The 9,744-nt window shown below is 50.2% G+C and overlaps 41 non-coding genes across 41 annotated transcripts; all 41 read right to left on the minus strand.

The window, feature by feature from the left end:
• Positions 1-65: 65 nt before the first annotated feature.
• On the minus strand, positions 66-137 carry Trnaq-cug (transfer RNA glutamine (anticodon CUG)). The gene has a single exon. It is a non-coding gene; the product is annotated as a tRNA-Gln (tRNA).
• A 7-nt stretch (positions 138-144) lies between these two features.
• Positions 145-216, minus strand: Trnae-uuc (transfer RNA glutamic acid (anticodon UUC)). The gene has a single exon. It is a non-coding gene; the product is annotated as a tRNA-Glu (tRNA).
• A 264-nt stretch (positions 217-480) lies between these two features.
• On the minus strand, positions 481-552 carry Trnae-uuc (transfer RNA glutamic acid (anticodon UUC)). Its single transcript has one exon. It is a non-coding gene; the product is annotated as a tRNA-Glu (tRNA).
• Positions 553-816: 264 nt separating this feature from the next.
• Positions 817-888, minus strand: Trnae-uuc (transfer RNA glutamic acid (anticodon UUC)). Its single transcript has one exon. It is a non-coding gene; the product is annotated as a tRNA-Glu (tRNA).
• Positions 889-1,152: 264 nt separating this feature from the next.
• Positions 1,153-1,224, minus strand: Trnae-uuc (transfer RNA glutamic acid (anticodon UUC)). Its single transcript has one exon. It is a non-coding gene; the product is annotated as a tRNA-Glu (tRNA).
• A 185-nt stretch (positions 1,225-1,409) lies between these two features.
• Positions 1,410-1,481, minus strand: Trnaq-cug (transfer RNA glutamine (anticodon CUG)). Its single transcript has one exon. It is a non-coding gene; the product is annotated as a tRNA-Gln (tRNA).
• Positions 1,482-1,488: 7 nt separating this feature from the next.
• On the minus strand, positions 1,489-1,560 carry Trnae-uuc (transfer RNA glutamic acid (anticodon UUC)). Its single transcript has one exon. It is a non-coding gene; the product is annotated as a tRNA-Glu (tRNA).
• A 185-nt stretch (positions 1,561-1,745) lies between these two features.
• Positions 1,746-1,817, minus strand: Trnaq-cug (transfer RNA glutamine (anticodon CUG)). The gene has a single exon. It is a non-coding gene; the product is annotated as a tRNA-Gln (tRNA).
• A 7-nt stretch (positions 1,818-1,824) lies between these two features.
• Trnae-uuc (transfer RNA glutamic acid (anticodon UUC)) lies at positions 1,825-1,896 on the minus strand. Its single transcript has one exon. It is a non-coding gene; the product is annotated as a tRNA-Glu (tRNA).
• A 521-nt stretch (positions 1,897-2,417) lies between these two features.
• Trnaq-cug (transfer RNA glutamine (anticodon CUG)) lies at positions 2,418-2,489 on the minus strand. Its single transcript has one exon. It is a non-coding gene; the product is annotated as a tRNA-Gln (tRNA).
• A 7-nt stretch (positions 2,490-2,496) lies between these two features.
• On the minus strand, positions 2,497-2,568 carry Trnae-uuc (transfer RNA glutamic acid (anticodon UUC)). Its single transcript has one exon. It is a non-coding gene; the product is annotated as a tRNA-Glu (tRNA).
• A 185-nt stretch (positions 2,569-2,753) lies between these two features.
• Trnaq-cug (transfer RNA glutamine (anticodon CUG)) lies at positions 2,754-2,825 on the minus strand. The gene has a single exon. It is a non-coding gene; the product is annotated as a tRNA-Gln (tRNA).
• Positions 2,826-2,832: 7 nt separating this feature from the next.
• On the minus strand, positions 2,833-2,904 carry Trnae-uuc (transfer RNA glutamic acid (anticodon UUC)). Its single transcript has one exon. It is a non-coding gene; the product is annotated as a tRNA-Glu (tRNA).
• A 185-nt stretch (positions 2,905-3,089) lies between these two features.
• On the minus strand, positions 3,090-3,161 carry Trnaq-cug (transfer RNA glutamine (anticodon CUG)). Its single transcript has one exon. It is a non-coding gene; the product is annotated as a tRNA-Gln (tRNA).
• A 7-nt stretch (positions 3,162-3,168) lies between these two features.
• Positions 3,169-3,240, minus strand: Trnae-uuc (transfer RNA glutamic acid (anticodon UUC)). Its single transcript has one exon. It is a non-coding gene; the product is annotated as a tRNA-Glu (tRNA).
• A 264-nt stretch (positions 3,241-3,504) lies between these two features.
• Positions 3,505-3,576, minus strand: Trnae-uuc (transfer RNA glutamic acid (anticodon UUC)). Its single transcript has one exon. It is a non-coding gene; the product is annotated as a tRNA-Glu (tRNA).
• Positions 3,577-3,761: 185 nt separating this feature from the next.
• Trnaq-cug (transfer RNA glutamine (anticodon CUG)) lies at positions 3,762-3,833 on the minus strand. Its single transcript has one exon. It is a non-coding gene; the product is annotated as a tRNA-Gln (tRNA).
• Positions 3,834-3,840: 7 nt separating this feature from the next.
• On the minus strand, positions 3,841-3,912 carry Trnae-uuc (transfer RNA glutamic acid (anticodon UUC)). Its single transcript has one exon. It is a non-coding gene; the product is annotated as a tRNA-Glu (tRNA).
• Positions 3,913-4,176: 264 nt separating this feature from the next.
• Trnae-uuc (transfer RNA glutamic acid (anticodon UUC)) lies at positions 4,177-4,248 on the minus strand. Its single transcript has one exon. It is a non-coding gene; the product is annotated as a tRNA-Glu (tRNA).
• Positions 4,249-4,433: 185 nt separating this feature from the next.
• On the minus strand, positions 4,434-4,505 carry Trnaq-cug (transfer RNA glutamine (anticodon CUG)). Its single transcript has one exon. It is a non-coding gene; the product is annotated as a tRNA-Gln (tRNA).
• A 7-nt stretch (positions 4,506-4,512) lies between these two features.
• On the minus strand, positions 4,513-4,584 carry Trnae-uuc (transfer RNA glutamic acid (anticodon UUC)). Its single transcript has one exon. It is a non-coding gene; the product is annotated as a tRNA-Glu (tRNA).
• Positions 4,585-4,848: 264 nt separating this feature from the next.
• Positions 4,849-4,920, minus strand: Trnae-uuc (transfer RNA glutamic acid (anticodon UUC)). Its single transcript has one exon. It is a non-coding gene; the product is annotated as a tRNA-Glu (tRNA).
• A 264-nt stretch (positions 4,921-5,184) lies between these two features.
• On the minus strand, positions 5,185-5,256 carry Trnae-uuc (transfer RNA glutamic acid (anticodon UUC)). The gene has a single exon. It is a non-coding gene; the product is annotated as a tRNA-Glu (tRNA).
• A 264-nt stretch (positions 5,257-5,520) lies between these two features.
• Trnae-uuc (transfer RNA glutamic acid (anticodon UUC)) lies at positions 5,521-5,592 on the minus strand. Its single transcript has one exon. It is a non-coding gene; the product is annotated as a tRNA-Glu (tRNA).
• A 185-nt stretch (positions 5,593-5,777) lies between these two features.
• On the minus strand, positions 5,778-5,849 carry Trnaq-cug (transfer RNA glutamine (anticodon CUG)). Its single transcript has one exon. It is a non-coding gene; the product is annotated as a tRNA-Gln (tRNA).
• A 7-nt stretch (positions 5,850-5,856) lies between these two features.
• Trnae-uuc (transfer RNA glutamic acid (anticodon UUC)) lies at positions 5,857-5,928 on the minus strand. The gene has a single exon. It is a non-coding gene; the product is annotated as a tRNA-Glu (tRNA).
• A 185-nt stretch (positions 5,929-6,113) lies between these two features.
• On the minus strand, positions 6,114-6,185 carry Trnaq-cug (transfer RNA glutamine (anticodon CUG)). The gene has a single exon. It is a non-coding gene; the product is annotated as a tRNA-Gln (tRNA).
• A 7-nt stretch (positions 6,186-6,192) lies between these two features.
• Positions 6,193-6,264, minus strand: Trnae-uuc (transfer RNA glutamic acid (anticodon UUC)). Its single transcript has one exon. It is a non-coding gene; the product is annotated as a tRNA-Glu (tRNA).
• A 521-nt stretch (positions 6,265-6,785) lies between these two features.
• On the minus strand, positions 6,786-6,857 carry Trnaq-cug (transfer RNA glutamine (anticodon CUG)). The gene has a single exon. It is a non-coding gene; the product is annotated as a tRNA-Gln (tRNA).
• A 7-nt stretch (positions 6,858-6,864) lies between these two features.
• Positions 6,865-6,936, minus strand: Trnae-uuc (transfer RNA glutamic acid (anticodon UUC)). The gene has a single exon. It is a non-coding gene; the product is annotated as a tRNA-Glu (tRNA).
• Positions 6,937-7,121: 185 nt separating this feature from the next.
• Trnaq-cug (transfer RNA glutamine (anticodon CUG)) lies at positions 7,122-7,193 on the minus strand. Its single transcript has one exon. It is a non-coding gene; the product is annotated as a tRNA-Gln (tRNA).
• A 7-nt stretch (positions 7,194-7,200) lies between these two features.
• Trnae-uuc (transfer RNA glutamic acid (anticodon UUC)) lies at positions 7,201-7,272 on the minus strand. Its single transcript has one exon. It is a non-coding gene; the product is annotated as a tRNA-Glu (tRNA).
• A 185-nt stretch (positions 7,273-7,457) lies between these two features.
• On the minus strand, positions 7,458-7,529 carry Trnaq-cug (transfer RNA glutamine (anticodon CUG)). The gene has a single exon. It is a non-coding gene; the product is annotated as a tRNA-Gln (tRNA).
• Positions 7,530-7,536: 7 nt separating this feature from the next.
• On the minus strand, positions 7,537-7,608 carry Trnae-uuc (transfer RNA glutamic acid (anticodon UUC)). The gene has a single exon. It is a non-coding gene; the product is annotated as a tRNA-Glu (tRNA).
• Positions 7,609-7,872: 264 nt separating this feature from the next.
• Trnae-uuc (transfer RNA glutamic acid (anticodon UUC)) lies at positions 7,873-7,944 on the minus strand. Its single transcript has one exon. It is a non-coding gene; the product is annotated as a tRNA-Glu (tRNA).
• A 185-nt stretch (positions 7,945-8,129) lies between these two features.
• Trnaq-cug (transfer RNA glutamine (anticodon CUG)) lies at positions 8,130-8,201 on the minus strand. Its single transcript has one exon. It is a non-coding gene; the product is annotated as a tRNA-Gln (tRNA).
• A 264-nt stretch (positions 8,202-8,465) lies between these two features.
• Positions 8,466-8,537, minus strand: Trnaq-cug (transfer RNA glutamine (anticodon CUG)). Its single transcript has one exon. It is a non-coding gene; the product is annotated as a tRNA-Gln (tRNA).
• A 599-nt stretch (positions 8,538-9,136) lies between these two features.
• On the minus strand, positions 9,137-9,208 carry Trnaq-cug (transfer RNA glutamine (anticodon CUG)). Its single transcript has one exon. It is a non-coding gene; the product is annotated as a tRNA-Gln (tRNA).
• A 7-nt stretch (positions 9,209-9,215) lies between these two features.
• Positions 9,216-9,287, minus strand: Trnae-uuc (transfer RNA glutamic acid (anticodon UUC)). The gene has a single exon. It is a non-coding gene; the product is annotated as a tRNA-Glu (tRNA).
• Positions 9,288-9,472: 185 nt separating this feature from the next.
• Positions 9,473-9,544, minus strand: Trnaq-cug (transfer RNA glutamine (anticodon CUG)). The gene has a single exon. It is a non-coding gene; the product is annotated as a tRNA-Gln (tRNA).
• A 7-nt stretch (positions 9,545-9,551) lies between these two features.
• Trnae-uuc (transfer RNA glutamic acid (anticodon UUC)) lies at positions 9,552-9,623 on the minus strand. The gene has a single exon. It is a non-coding gene; the product is annotated as a tRNA-Glu (tRNA).
• Positions 9,624-9,744: the final 121 nt, after the last annotated feature.

Raw genomic sequence — 9,744 nt, forward strand, 5'->3', positions numbered from 1 at the left:
CGCTGTGATTCCGGAAAGACAGGAGGGAGTGACGTTTGGCAAAGGTGTATACTTCTAAAAAAGTAAGGTCTCACCGAGATTTGAGCTCGGATCGCTGGATTCAGAGTCCAGAGTGCTCACCGTTACACCATGAGACCGAACACTTTCCGACGCCGGGAGTCGAACCCGGGCATCCTGGGTGAAAGCCAGGTATCCTAGCCACTAGACCACGCCGGATCACGTGAAGTGTGGAAAAAGCGCTGCTTTAAGGGGACAGTGAAGACATAGGGGAAAAGGTTGAAATAGATGTGGATGATTTCAGAAGTGTGCTCACTTTGATAACAGGCGGATGCATTGCGCTGTGATTCCGGAAAGACAGGAGGGAGTGACGTTTGGCAAAGGTGTATACTTCTAAAAAAGTAAGGTCTCACCGAGATTTGAGCTCGGATCGCTGGATTCAGAGTCCAGAGTGCTCACCGTTACACGATGAGACCGAACACTTTCCGACGCCGGGAATCGAACCCGGGCCTCCTGGGTGAAAGCCAGGTATCCTAGTCACTATACCACGCCGGAACTCGTGAAGTGTGGAAAAAGCGCTGCTTTAAGGGGACAGTGAAGTCATAGGGGAAAAGGTTGAAATAGATGTGGATGATTTCAGAAGTGTGCGCACTTTGATAACAGGCGGATGCATTGCGCTGTGATTCCGGAAAGACAGGAGGGAGTGACGTTTGGCAAAGGTGTATACTTCTAAAAAAGTAAGGTCTCACCGAGATTTGAGCTCGGATCGCTGGATTCAGAGTCCAGATTGCTCACCGTTACACCATGAGACCGAAGACTTTCCGACGGCGGGAATCGAACCCGGGCCTCCTGGGTGAAAGCCAGGTATCCAAGCCACTAAACCACGCCGGAACTTGTGAAGTGTGGAAAAAGCGCTGCTTTAAGGGGACAGTGAAGACATAGGGGAAAAGGTTGAAATAGATGTGGATGATTTCAGAAGTGTGCTCACTTTGATAACAGGCGGATGCATTGCGCTGTGATTCCGGAAAGACAGGAGGGAGTGACGTTTGGCAAAGGTGTATACTTCTAAAAAAGTAAGGTCTCACCGAGATTTGAGCTCGGATCTCTGGATTCAGAGTCAAGAGGGCTCACCGTTACACCATGAGACCGAAGACTTTCCGACGCCGAGAATCGAACCCGGGCCTCCGGGGTGAAAGCCAGGTATCCTAGCCACTAGACCACGCCGGAACTTGTGAAGTGTGGAAAAAGCGCTGCTTTAAGGGGACAGTGAAGACATAGGGGAAAAGGTTGAAGTAGATGTGGATGATTTCAGAAGTGTGCTCACTTTGATAACAGGCGGATGCATTGCGCTGTGATTCCGGAAAGACAGGAGGGAGTGACGTTTGGCAAAGGTGTATACTTCTAAAAAAGTAAGGTCTCACCGAGATTTGAGCTCGGATCGCTGGATTCAGAGTCCAGAGTGCTCACCGTTACACCATGAGACCGAAGACTTTCCGACGCCGGGAATCGAACCCGGGCCTCCTGGGTGAAAGCCAGGTATCCTAGCCACTAGACCACGCCAGAACTTGTGAAGTGTGGAAAAAGCGCTGCTTTAAGGGGACAGTGAAGACATACGGGAAAAGGTTGAAATAGATGTGGATGATTTCAGAAGTGTGCTCACTTTGATAACAGGCGGATGCATTGCGCTGTGATTCCGGAAAGACAGGAGGGAGTGACGTTTGGCAAAGGTGTATACTTCTAAAAAAGTAAGGTCTCACCGAGATTTGAGCTCGGATCGCTGGATTCAGAGTCCAGAGTGCTCACCGTTACACCATGAGACCGAACACTTTCCGACGCCGGAAGTCGAACCCGGGCCTCCTGGGTGAAAGCCAGGTATCCTAGCCACTAGACCACGCCGGATCACGTGAAGTGTGGAAAAAGCGCTGCTTTAAGGGGACAGTGAAGACATAGGGGAAAAGGTTGAAATAGATGTGGATGATTTCAGAAGTGTGCTCACTTTGATAACAGGCGGATGCATTGCGCTGTGATTCCGGAAAGACAGGAGGGAGTGACGTTTGGCAAAGGTGTATACTTCTAAAAAAGTAAGGTCTCACCGAGATTTGAGCTCGGATCGCTGGATTCAGAGTCCAGAGTGCTCACCGTTACACGATGAGACCGAACACTTTCCGACGCCGGGAATCGAACCCGGGCCTCCTGGGTGAAATTCAGGTATCCTAGCCACTATACCACGCCGGAACTCGTGAAGTGTGGAAAAAGCGCTGCTTTAAGGGGACAGTGAAGTCATAGGGGAAAAGGTTGAAATAGATGTGGATGATTTCAGAAGTGTGCTCACTTTGATAACAGGCGGATGCATTGCGCTGTGATTCCGGAAAGACAGGAGGGAGTGACGTTTGGCAAAGGTGTATACTTCTAAAAAAGTAAGGTCTCACCGAGATTTGAGCTCGGATCGCTGGATTCAGAGTCCAGAGTGCTCACCGTTACACCATGAGACCGAAGACTTTCCGACGGCGGGAATCGAACCCGGGCCTCCTGGGTGAAAGCCAGGTATCCTAGCCACTAAACCACGCCGGAACTTGTGAAGTGTGGAAAAAGCGCTGCTTTAAGGGGACAGTGAAGACATAGGGGAAAAGGTTGAAATAGATGTGGATGATTTCAGAAGTGTGCTCACTTTGATAACAGGCGGATGCATTGCGCTGTGATTCCGGAAAGACAGGAGGGAGTGACGTTTGGCAAAGGTGTATACTTCTAAAAAAGTAAGGTCTCACCGAGATTTGAGCTCGGATCGCTGGATTCAGAGTCCAGAGTGCTCACCGTTACACCATGAGACCGAACACTTTCCGACGCCGGGAGTCGAACCCGGGCCTCCTGGGTGAAAGCCAGGTATCCTAGCCACTAGACCACGCCGGATCACGTGAAGTGTGGAAAAAGCGCTGCTTTAAGGGGACAGTGAAGACATAGGGGAAAAGGTTGAAATAGATGTGGATGATTTCAGAAGTGTGCTCACTTTGATAACAGGCGGATGCATTGCGCTGTGATTCCGGAAAGACAGGAGGGAGTGACGTTTGGCAAAGGTGTATACTTCTAAAAAAGTAAGGTCTCACCGAGATTTGAGCTCGGATCGCTGGATTCAGAGTCCAGAGTGCTCACCGTTACACCATGAGACCGAACACTTTCCGACGCCGGGAATCGAAGCCGGGCCTCCTGGGTGAAAGCCAGGTATCCTAGCCACTAGACCACGCCAGAACTTGTGAAGTGTGGAAAAAGCGCTGCTTTAAGGGGACAGTGAAGACATAGGGGAAAAGGTTGAAATAGATGTGGATGATTTCAGAAGTGTGCCCACTTTGATAACACGCGGATGCATTGCGCTGTGATTCCGGAAAGACAGGAGGGAGTGACGTTTGGCAAAGGTGTATACTTCTAAAAAAGTAAGGTCTCACCGAGATTTGAGCTCGGATCGGTGGATTCAGAGTCCACAGTGCTCACCGTTACACGATGAGACCGAACACTTTCCGACGCCGGGAATCGAACCCGGGCCTCCTGGGTGAAAGCCAGGTATCCTAGCCACTATACCACGCCGGAACTCGTGAAGTCTGGAAAAAGCGCTGCTTTAAGGGGACAGTGAAGTCATAGGGGAAAAGGTTGAAATAGATGTGGATGATTTCAGAAGTGTGCTCACTTCGATAACAGGCGGATGCATTGCGCTGTGATTCCGGAAAGACAGGAGGGAGTGACGTTTGGCAAAGGCGTATATTTCTAAAAAAGTAAGGTCTCACCGAGATTTGAGCTCGGATTGCTGGATTCAGAGTCCAGAGTGCTCACCGTTACACCATGAGACCGAACACTTTCCGACGCCGGGAATCGAACCCGGGCCTCCTGGGTGAAAGCCAGGTATCCTAGCCACTATACCACGCCGGAACTCGTGAAGTGTGGAAAAAGCGCTGCTTTAAGGGGACAGTGAAGTCATAGGGGAAAAGGTTGAAATAGATGTGGATGATTTCAGAAGTGTGCTCACTTCGATAACAGGCGGATGCATTGCGCTGTGATTCCGGAAAGACAGGAGTTAGTGACGTTTGGCAAAGGCGTATATTTCTAAAAAAGTAAGGTCTCACCGAGATTTGAGCTCGGATCGCTGGATTCAGTGTCCAGAGTGCTCACCGTTACACCATGAGACCGAAGACTTTCCGACGGCGGGAATCGAACCCGGGCCTCCTGGGTGAAAGCCAGGTATCCTAGCCACTAGACCACGCCGGAACTTGTGAAGTGTGGAAAAAGCGCTGCTTTAAGGGGACAGTGAAGACATAGGGGAAAAGGTTGAAATAGATGTGGATGATTTCAGAAGTGTGCCCACTTTGATAACACGCGGATGCATTGCGCTGTGATTCCGGAAAGACAGGAGGGAGTGACGTTTGGCAAAGGTGTATACTTCTAAAAAAGTAAGGTCTCACCGAGATTTGAGCTCGGATCGCTGGATTCAGAGTCCAGAGTGCTCACCGTTACACCATGAGACCGAACACTTTCCGACGCCGGGAGTCGAACCCGGGCCTCCTGGGTGAAAGCCAGGTATCCTAGCCACTAGACCACGCCGGATCACGTGAAGTGTGGAAAAAGCGCTGCTTTAAGGGGACAGTGAAGACATAGGGGAAAAGGTTGAAATAGATGTGGATGATTTCAGAAGTGTGCTCACTTTGATAACAGGCGGATGCATTGCGCTGTGATTCCGGAAAGACAGGAGGGAGTGACGTTTGGCAAAGGTGTATACTTCTAAAAAAGTAAGGTCTCACCGAGATTTGAGCTCGGATCGCTGGATTCAGAGTCCAGAGTGCTCACCGTTACACGATGAGACCGAACACTTTCCGACGCCGGGAATCGAACCCGGGCCTCCTGGGTGAAAGCCAGGTATCCTAGCCACTATACCACGCCGGAACTCGTGAAGTGTGGAAAAAGCGCTGCTTTAAGGGGACAGTGAAGTCATAGGGGAAAAGGTTGAAATAGATGTGGATGATTTCAGAAGTGTGCGCACTTTGATAACAGGCGGATGCATTGCGCTGTGATTCCGGAAAGACAGGAGGGAGTGACGTTTGGCAAAGGTGTATACTTCTAAAAAAGTAAGGTCTCACCGAGATTTGAGCTCGGATCGCTGGATTCAGAGTCCAGATTGCTCACCGTTACACCATGAGACCGAAGACTTTCCGACGGCGGGAATCGAACCCGGGCCTCCTGGGTGAAAGCCAGGTATCCTAGCCACTAAACCACGCCGGAACTTGTGAAGTGTGGAAAAAGCGCTGCTTTAAGGGGACAGTGAAGACATAGGGGAAAAGGTTGAAATAGATGTGGATGATTTCAGAAGTGTGCTCACTTTGATAACAGGCGGATGCATTGCGCTGTGATTCCGGAAAGACAGGAGGGAGTGACGTTTGGCAAAGGTGTATACTTCTAAAAAAGTAAGGTCTCACCGAGATTTGAGCTCGGATCTCTGGATTCAGAGTCAAGAGGGCTCACCGTTACACCATGAGACCGAAGACTTTCCGACGCCGAGAATCGAACCCGGGCCTCCGGGGTGAAAGCCAGGTATCCTAGCCACTAGACCACGCCGGAACTTGTGAAGTGTGGAAAAAGCGCTGCTTTAAGGGGACAGTGAAGACATAGGGGAAAAGGTTGAAGTAGATGTGGATGATTTCAGAAGTGTGCTCACTTTGATAACAGGCGGATGCATTGCGCTGTGATTCCGGAAAGACAGGAGGGAGTGACGTTTGGCAAAGGTGTATACTTCTAAAAAAGTAAGGTCTCACCGAGATTTGAGCTCGGATCGCTGGATTCAGAGTCCAGAGTGCTCACCGTTACACCATGAGACCGAAGACTTTCCGACGCCGGGAATCGAACCCGGGCCTCCTGGGTGAAAGCCAGGTATCCTAGCCACTAGACCACGCCAGAACTTGTGAAGTGTGGAAAAAGCGCTGCTTTAAGGGGACAGTGAAGACATACGGGAAAAGGTTGAAATAGATGTGGATGATTTCAGAAGTGTGCTCACTTTGATAACAGGCGGATGCATTGCGCTGTGATTCCGGAAAGACAGGAGGGAGTGACGTTTGGCAAAGGTGTATACTTCTAAAAAAGTAAGGTCTCACCGAGATTTGAGCTCGGATCGCTGGATTCAGAGTCCAGAGTGCTCACCGTTACACCATGAGACCGAACACTTTCCGACGCCGGAAGTCGAACCCGGGCCTCCTGGGTGAAAGCCAGGTATCCTAGCCACTAGACCACGCCGGATCACGTGAAGTGTGGAAAAAGCGCTGCTTTAAGGGGACAGTGAAGACATAGGGGAAAAGGTTGAAATAGATGTGGATGATTTCAGAAGTGTGCTCACTTTGATAACAGGCGGATGCATTGCGCTGTGATTCCGGAAAGACAGGAGGGAGTGACGTTTGGCAAAGGTGTATACTTCTAAAAAAGTAAGGTCTCACCGAGATTTGAGCTCGGATCGCTGGATTCAGAGTCCAGAGTGCTCACCGTTACACGATGAGACCGAACACTTTCCGACGCCGGGAATCGAACCCGGGCCTCCTGGGTGAAATTCAGGTATCCTAGCCACTATACCACGCCGGAACTCGTGAAGTGTGGAAAAAGCGCTGCTTTAAGGGGACAGTGAAGTCATAGGGGAAAAGGTTGAAATAGATGTGGATGATTTCAGAAGTGTGCTCACTTTGATAACAGGCGGATGCATTGCGCTGTGATTCCGGAAAGACAGGAGGGAGTGACGTTTGGCAAAGGTGTATACTTCTAAAAAAGTAAGGTCTCACCGAGATTTGAGCTCGGATCGCTGGATTCAGAGTCCAGAGTGCTCACCGTTACACCATGAGACCGAAGACTTTCCGACGGCGGGAATCGAACCCGGGCCTCCTGGGTGAAAGCCAGGTATCCTAGCCACTAAACCACGCCGGAACTTGTGAAGTGTGGAAAAAGCGCTGCTTTAAGGGGACAGTGAAGACATAGGGGAAAAGGTTGAAATAGATGTGGATGATTTCAGAAGTGTGCTCACTTTGATAACAGGCGGATGCATTGCGCTGTGATTCCGGAAAGACAGGAGGGAGTGACGTTTGGCAAAGGTGTATACTTCTAAAAAAGTAAGGTCTCACCGAGATTTGAGCTCGGATCGCTGGATTCAGAGTCCAGAGTGCTCACCGTTACACCATGAGACCGAACACTTTCCGACGCCGGGAGTCGAACCCGGGCCTCCTGGGTGAAAGCCAGGTATCCTAGCCACTAGACCACGCCGGATCACGTGAAGTGTGGAAAAAGCGCTGCTTTAAGGGGACAGTGAAGACATAGGGTAAAAGGTTGAAATAGATGTGGATGATTTCAGAAGTGTGCTCACTTTGATAACAGGCGGATGCATTGCGCTGTGATTCCGGAAAGACAGGAGGGAGTGACGTTTGGCAAAGGTGTATACTTCTAAAAAAGTAAGGTCTCACCGAGATTTGAGCTCGGATCGCTGGATTCAGAGTCCAGAGTGCTCACCGTTACACCATGAGACCGAACACTTTCCGACGCCGGGAATCGAAGCCGGGCCTCCTGGGTGAAAGCCAGGTATCCTAGCCACTAGACCACGCCAGAACTTGTGAAGTGTGGAAAAAGCGCTGCTTTAAGGGGACAGTGAAGACATAGGGGAAAAGGTTGAAATAGATGTGGATGATTTCAGAAGTGTGCCCACTTTGATAACACGCGGATGCATTGCGCTGTGATTCCGGAAAGACAGGAGGGAGTGACGTTTGGCAAAGGTGTATACTTCTAAAAAAGTAAGGTCTCACCGAGATTTGAGCTCGGATCGGTGGATTCAGAGTCCACAGTGCTCACCGTTACACGATGAGACCGAACACTTTCCGACGCCGGGAATCGAACCCGGGCCTCCTGGGTGAAAGCCAGGTATCCTAGCCACTATACCACGCCGGAACTCGTGAAGTCTGGAAAAAGCGCTGCTTTAAGGGGACAGTGAAGTCATAGGGGAAAAGGTTGAAATAGATGTGGATGATTTCAGAAGTGTGCTCACTTTGATAACAGGCGGATGCATTGCGCTGTGATTCCGGAAAGACAGGAGGGAGTGACGTTTGGCAAAGGTGTATACTTCTAAAAAAGTAAGGTCTCACCGAGATTTGAGCTCGGATCGCTGGATTCAGAGTCCAGAGTGCTCACCGTTACACCATGAGACCGAAGACTTTCCGACGGCTTGAATCGAACCCTGGCCTCCTGGGTGAAAGCCAGGTATCCTAGCCACTAGACCACGCCGGAACTTGTGAAGTGTGGAAAAAGCGCTGCTTTAAGGGGACAGTGAAGACATAGGGGAAAAGGTTGAAATAGATGTGGATGATTTCAGAAGTGTGCTCACTTTGATAACAGGCGGATGCATTGCGCTGTGATTCCGGAAAGACAGGAGGGAGTGACAGTTGGCAAAGGTGTATACTTCAGGAAAAGTAAGGTCTCACCGAGATTTGAGCTCGGATCGCTGGATTCAGAGTCCAGAGTGCTCACCGTTACACCATGAGACCGAACACTTTCCGATGCCGGGAATCGAAACCGGGCCTCCTGTTTGAAAGCCAGGTATCCTAGCCACTAGACCACGCCGGAACTCGTGAAGTGTGGAAAAAGCGCTGCTTTAAGGGGACAGTGAAGACATAGGGGAAAAGGTTGAAATAGATGTGGATGATTTCAGAAGTGTGCCCACTTTGATAACACGCGGATGCATTGCGCTGTGATTCCGGAAAGACAGGAGGGAGTGACGTTTGACAAAGGTGTATACTTCTAAAAAAGTAAGGTCTCACCCAGATTTGAGCTCGGATCGTTGGATTCAGAGTCCAGAGTGCTCACCGTTACACCATGAGACCGAAGACTTTCCGACGCCGGGAATCGAACCCGGGCCTCCTGGTGAAAGCCAGATATCCTAGCCACTAGACCACGCCGGAACTCCTGAAGTGTGGAAAAAGCGCTGCTTTAAGGGGACAGTGAAGACATACGGGAAAAGGTTGAAATAGATGTGGATGATTTCAGAAGTGTGCTCACTTTGATAACAGGCGGATGCATAGCTCTGTGATTCCGGAAAGACAGGAGGGAGTGACGTTTGGCAAAGGTGTATACTTCTAAAAAAGTAAGGTCTCACCGAGATTTGAGCTCGGATCGCTGGATTCAGAGTCCAGAGTGCTCACCGTTACACCATGAGACCGAACACTTTCCGACGCCGGGAGTCGAACCCGGGCCTCCTGGGTGAAAGCCAGGTATCCTAGCCACTAGACCACGCCGGATCACGTGAAGTGTGGAAAAAGCGCTGCTTTAAGGGGACAGTGAAGACATAGGGGAAAAGGTTGAAATAGATGTGGATGATTTCAGAAGTGTGCTCACTTTGATAACAGGCGGATGCATTGCGCTGTGATTTTGGAAAGACAGGAGGGAGTGACGTTTGGCAAAGGTGTATACTTCTAAAAAAGTAAGGTCTCACCGAGATTTGAGCTCGGATCGCTGGATTCAGAGTCCAGAGTGCTCACCGTTACACCATGAGACCGAACACTTTCCGACGCCGGGAATCGAACCCGGGCCTCCTGGGTGAAAGCCAGGTATCCTAGCCACTAGACCACGCCGGAACTTGTGAAGTGTGGAAAAAGCGCTGCTTTAAGGGGACAGTGAAGACATAGGGGAAAAGGTTGAAATAGATGTGGATGATTTCAGAAGTGTGCTCACTTTGATAACAGGCGGATGCATTGC

The sequence above is a fragment of the Haemaphysalis longicornis genome, unplaced genomic scaffold (assembly GCF_048455015.1).
Source record: "Haemaphysalis longicornis isolate Haplotype H1 unplaced genomic scaffold, Haemaphysalis longicornis Haplotype H1 scaffold_3, whole genome shotgun sequence".
In the NCBI taxonomy this organism is placed as follows: domain Eukaryota; kingdom Metazoa; phylum Arthropoda; class Arachnida; order Ixodida; family Ixodidae; genus Haemaphysalis; species Haemaphysalis longicornis.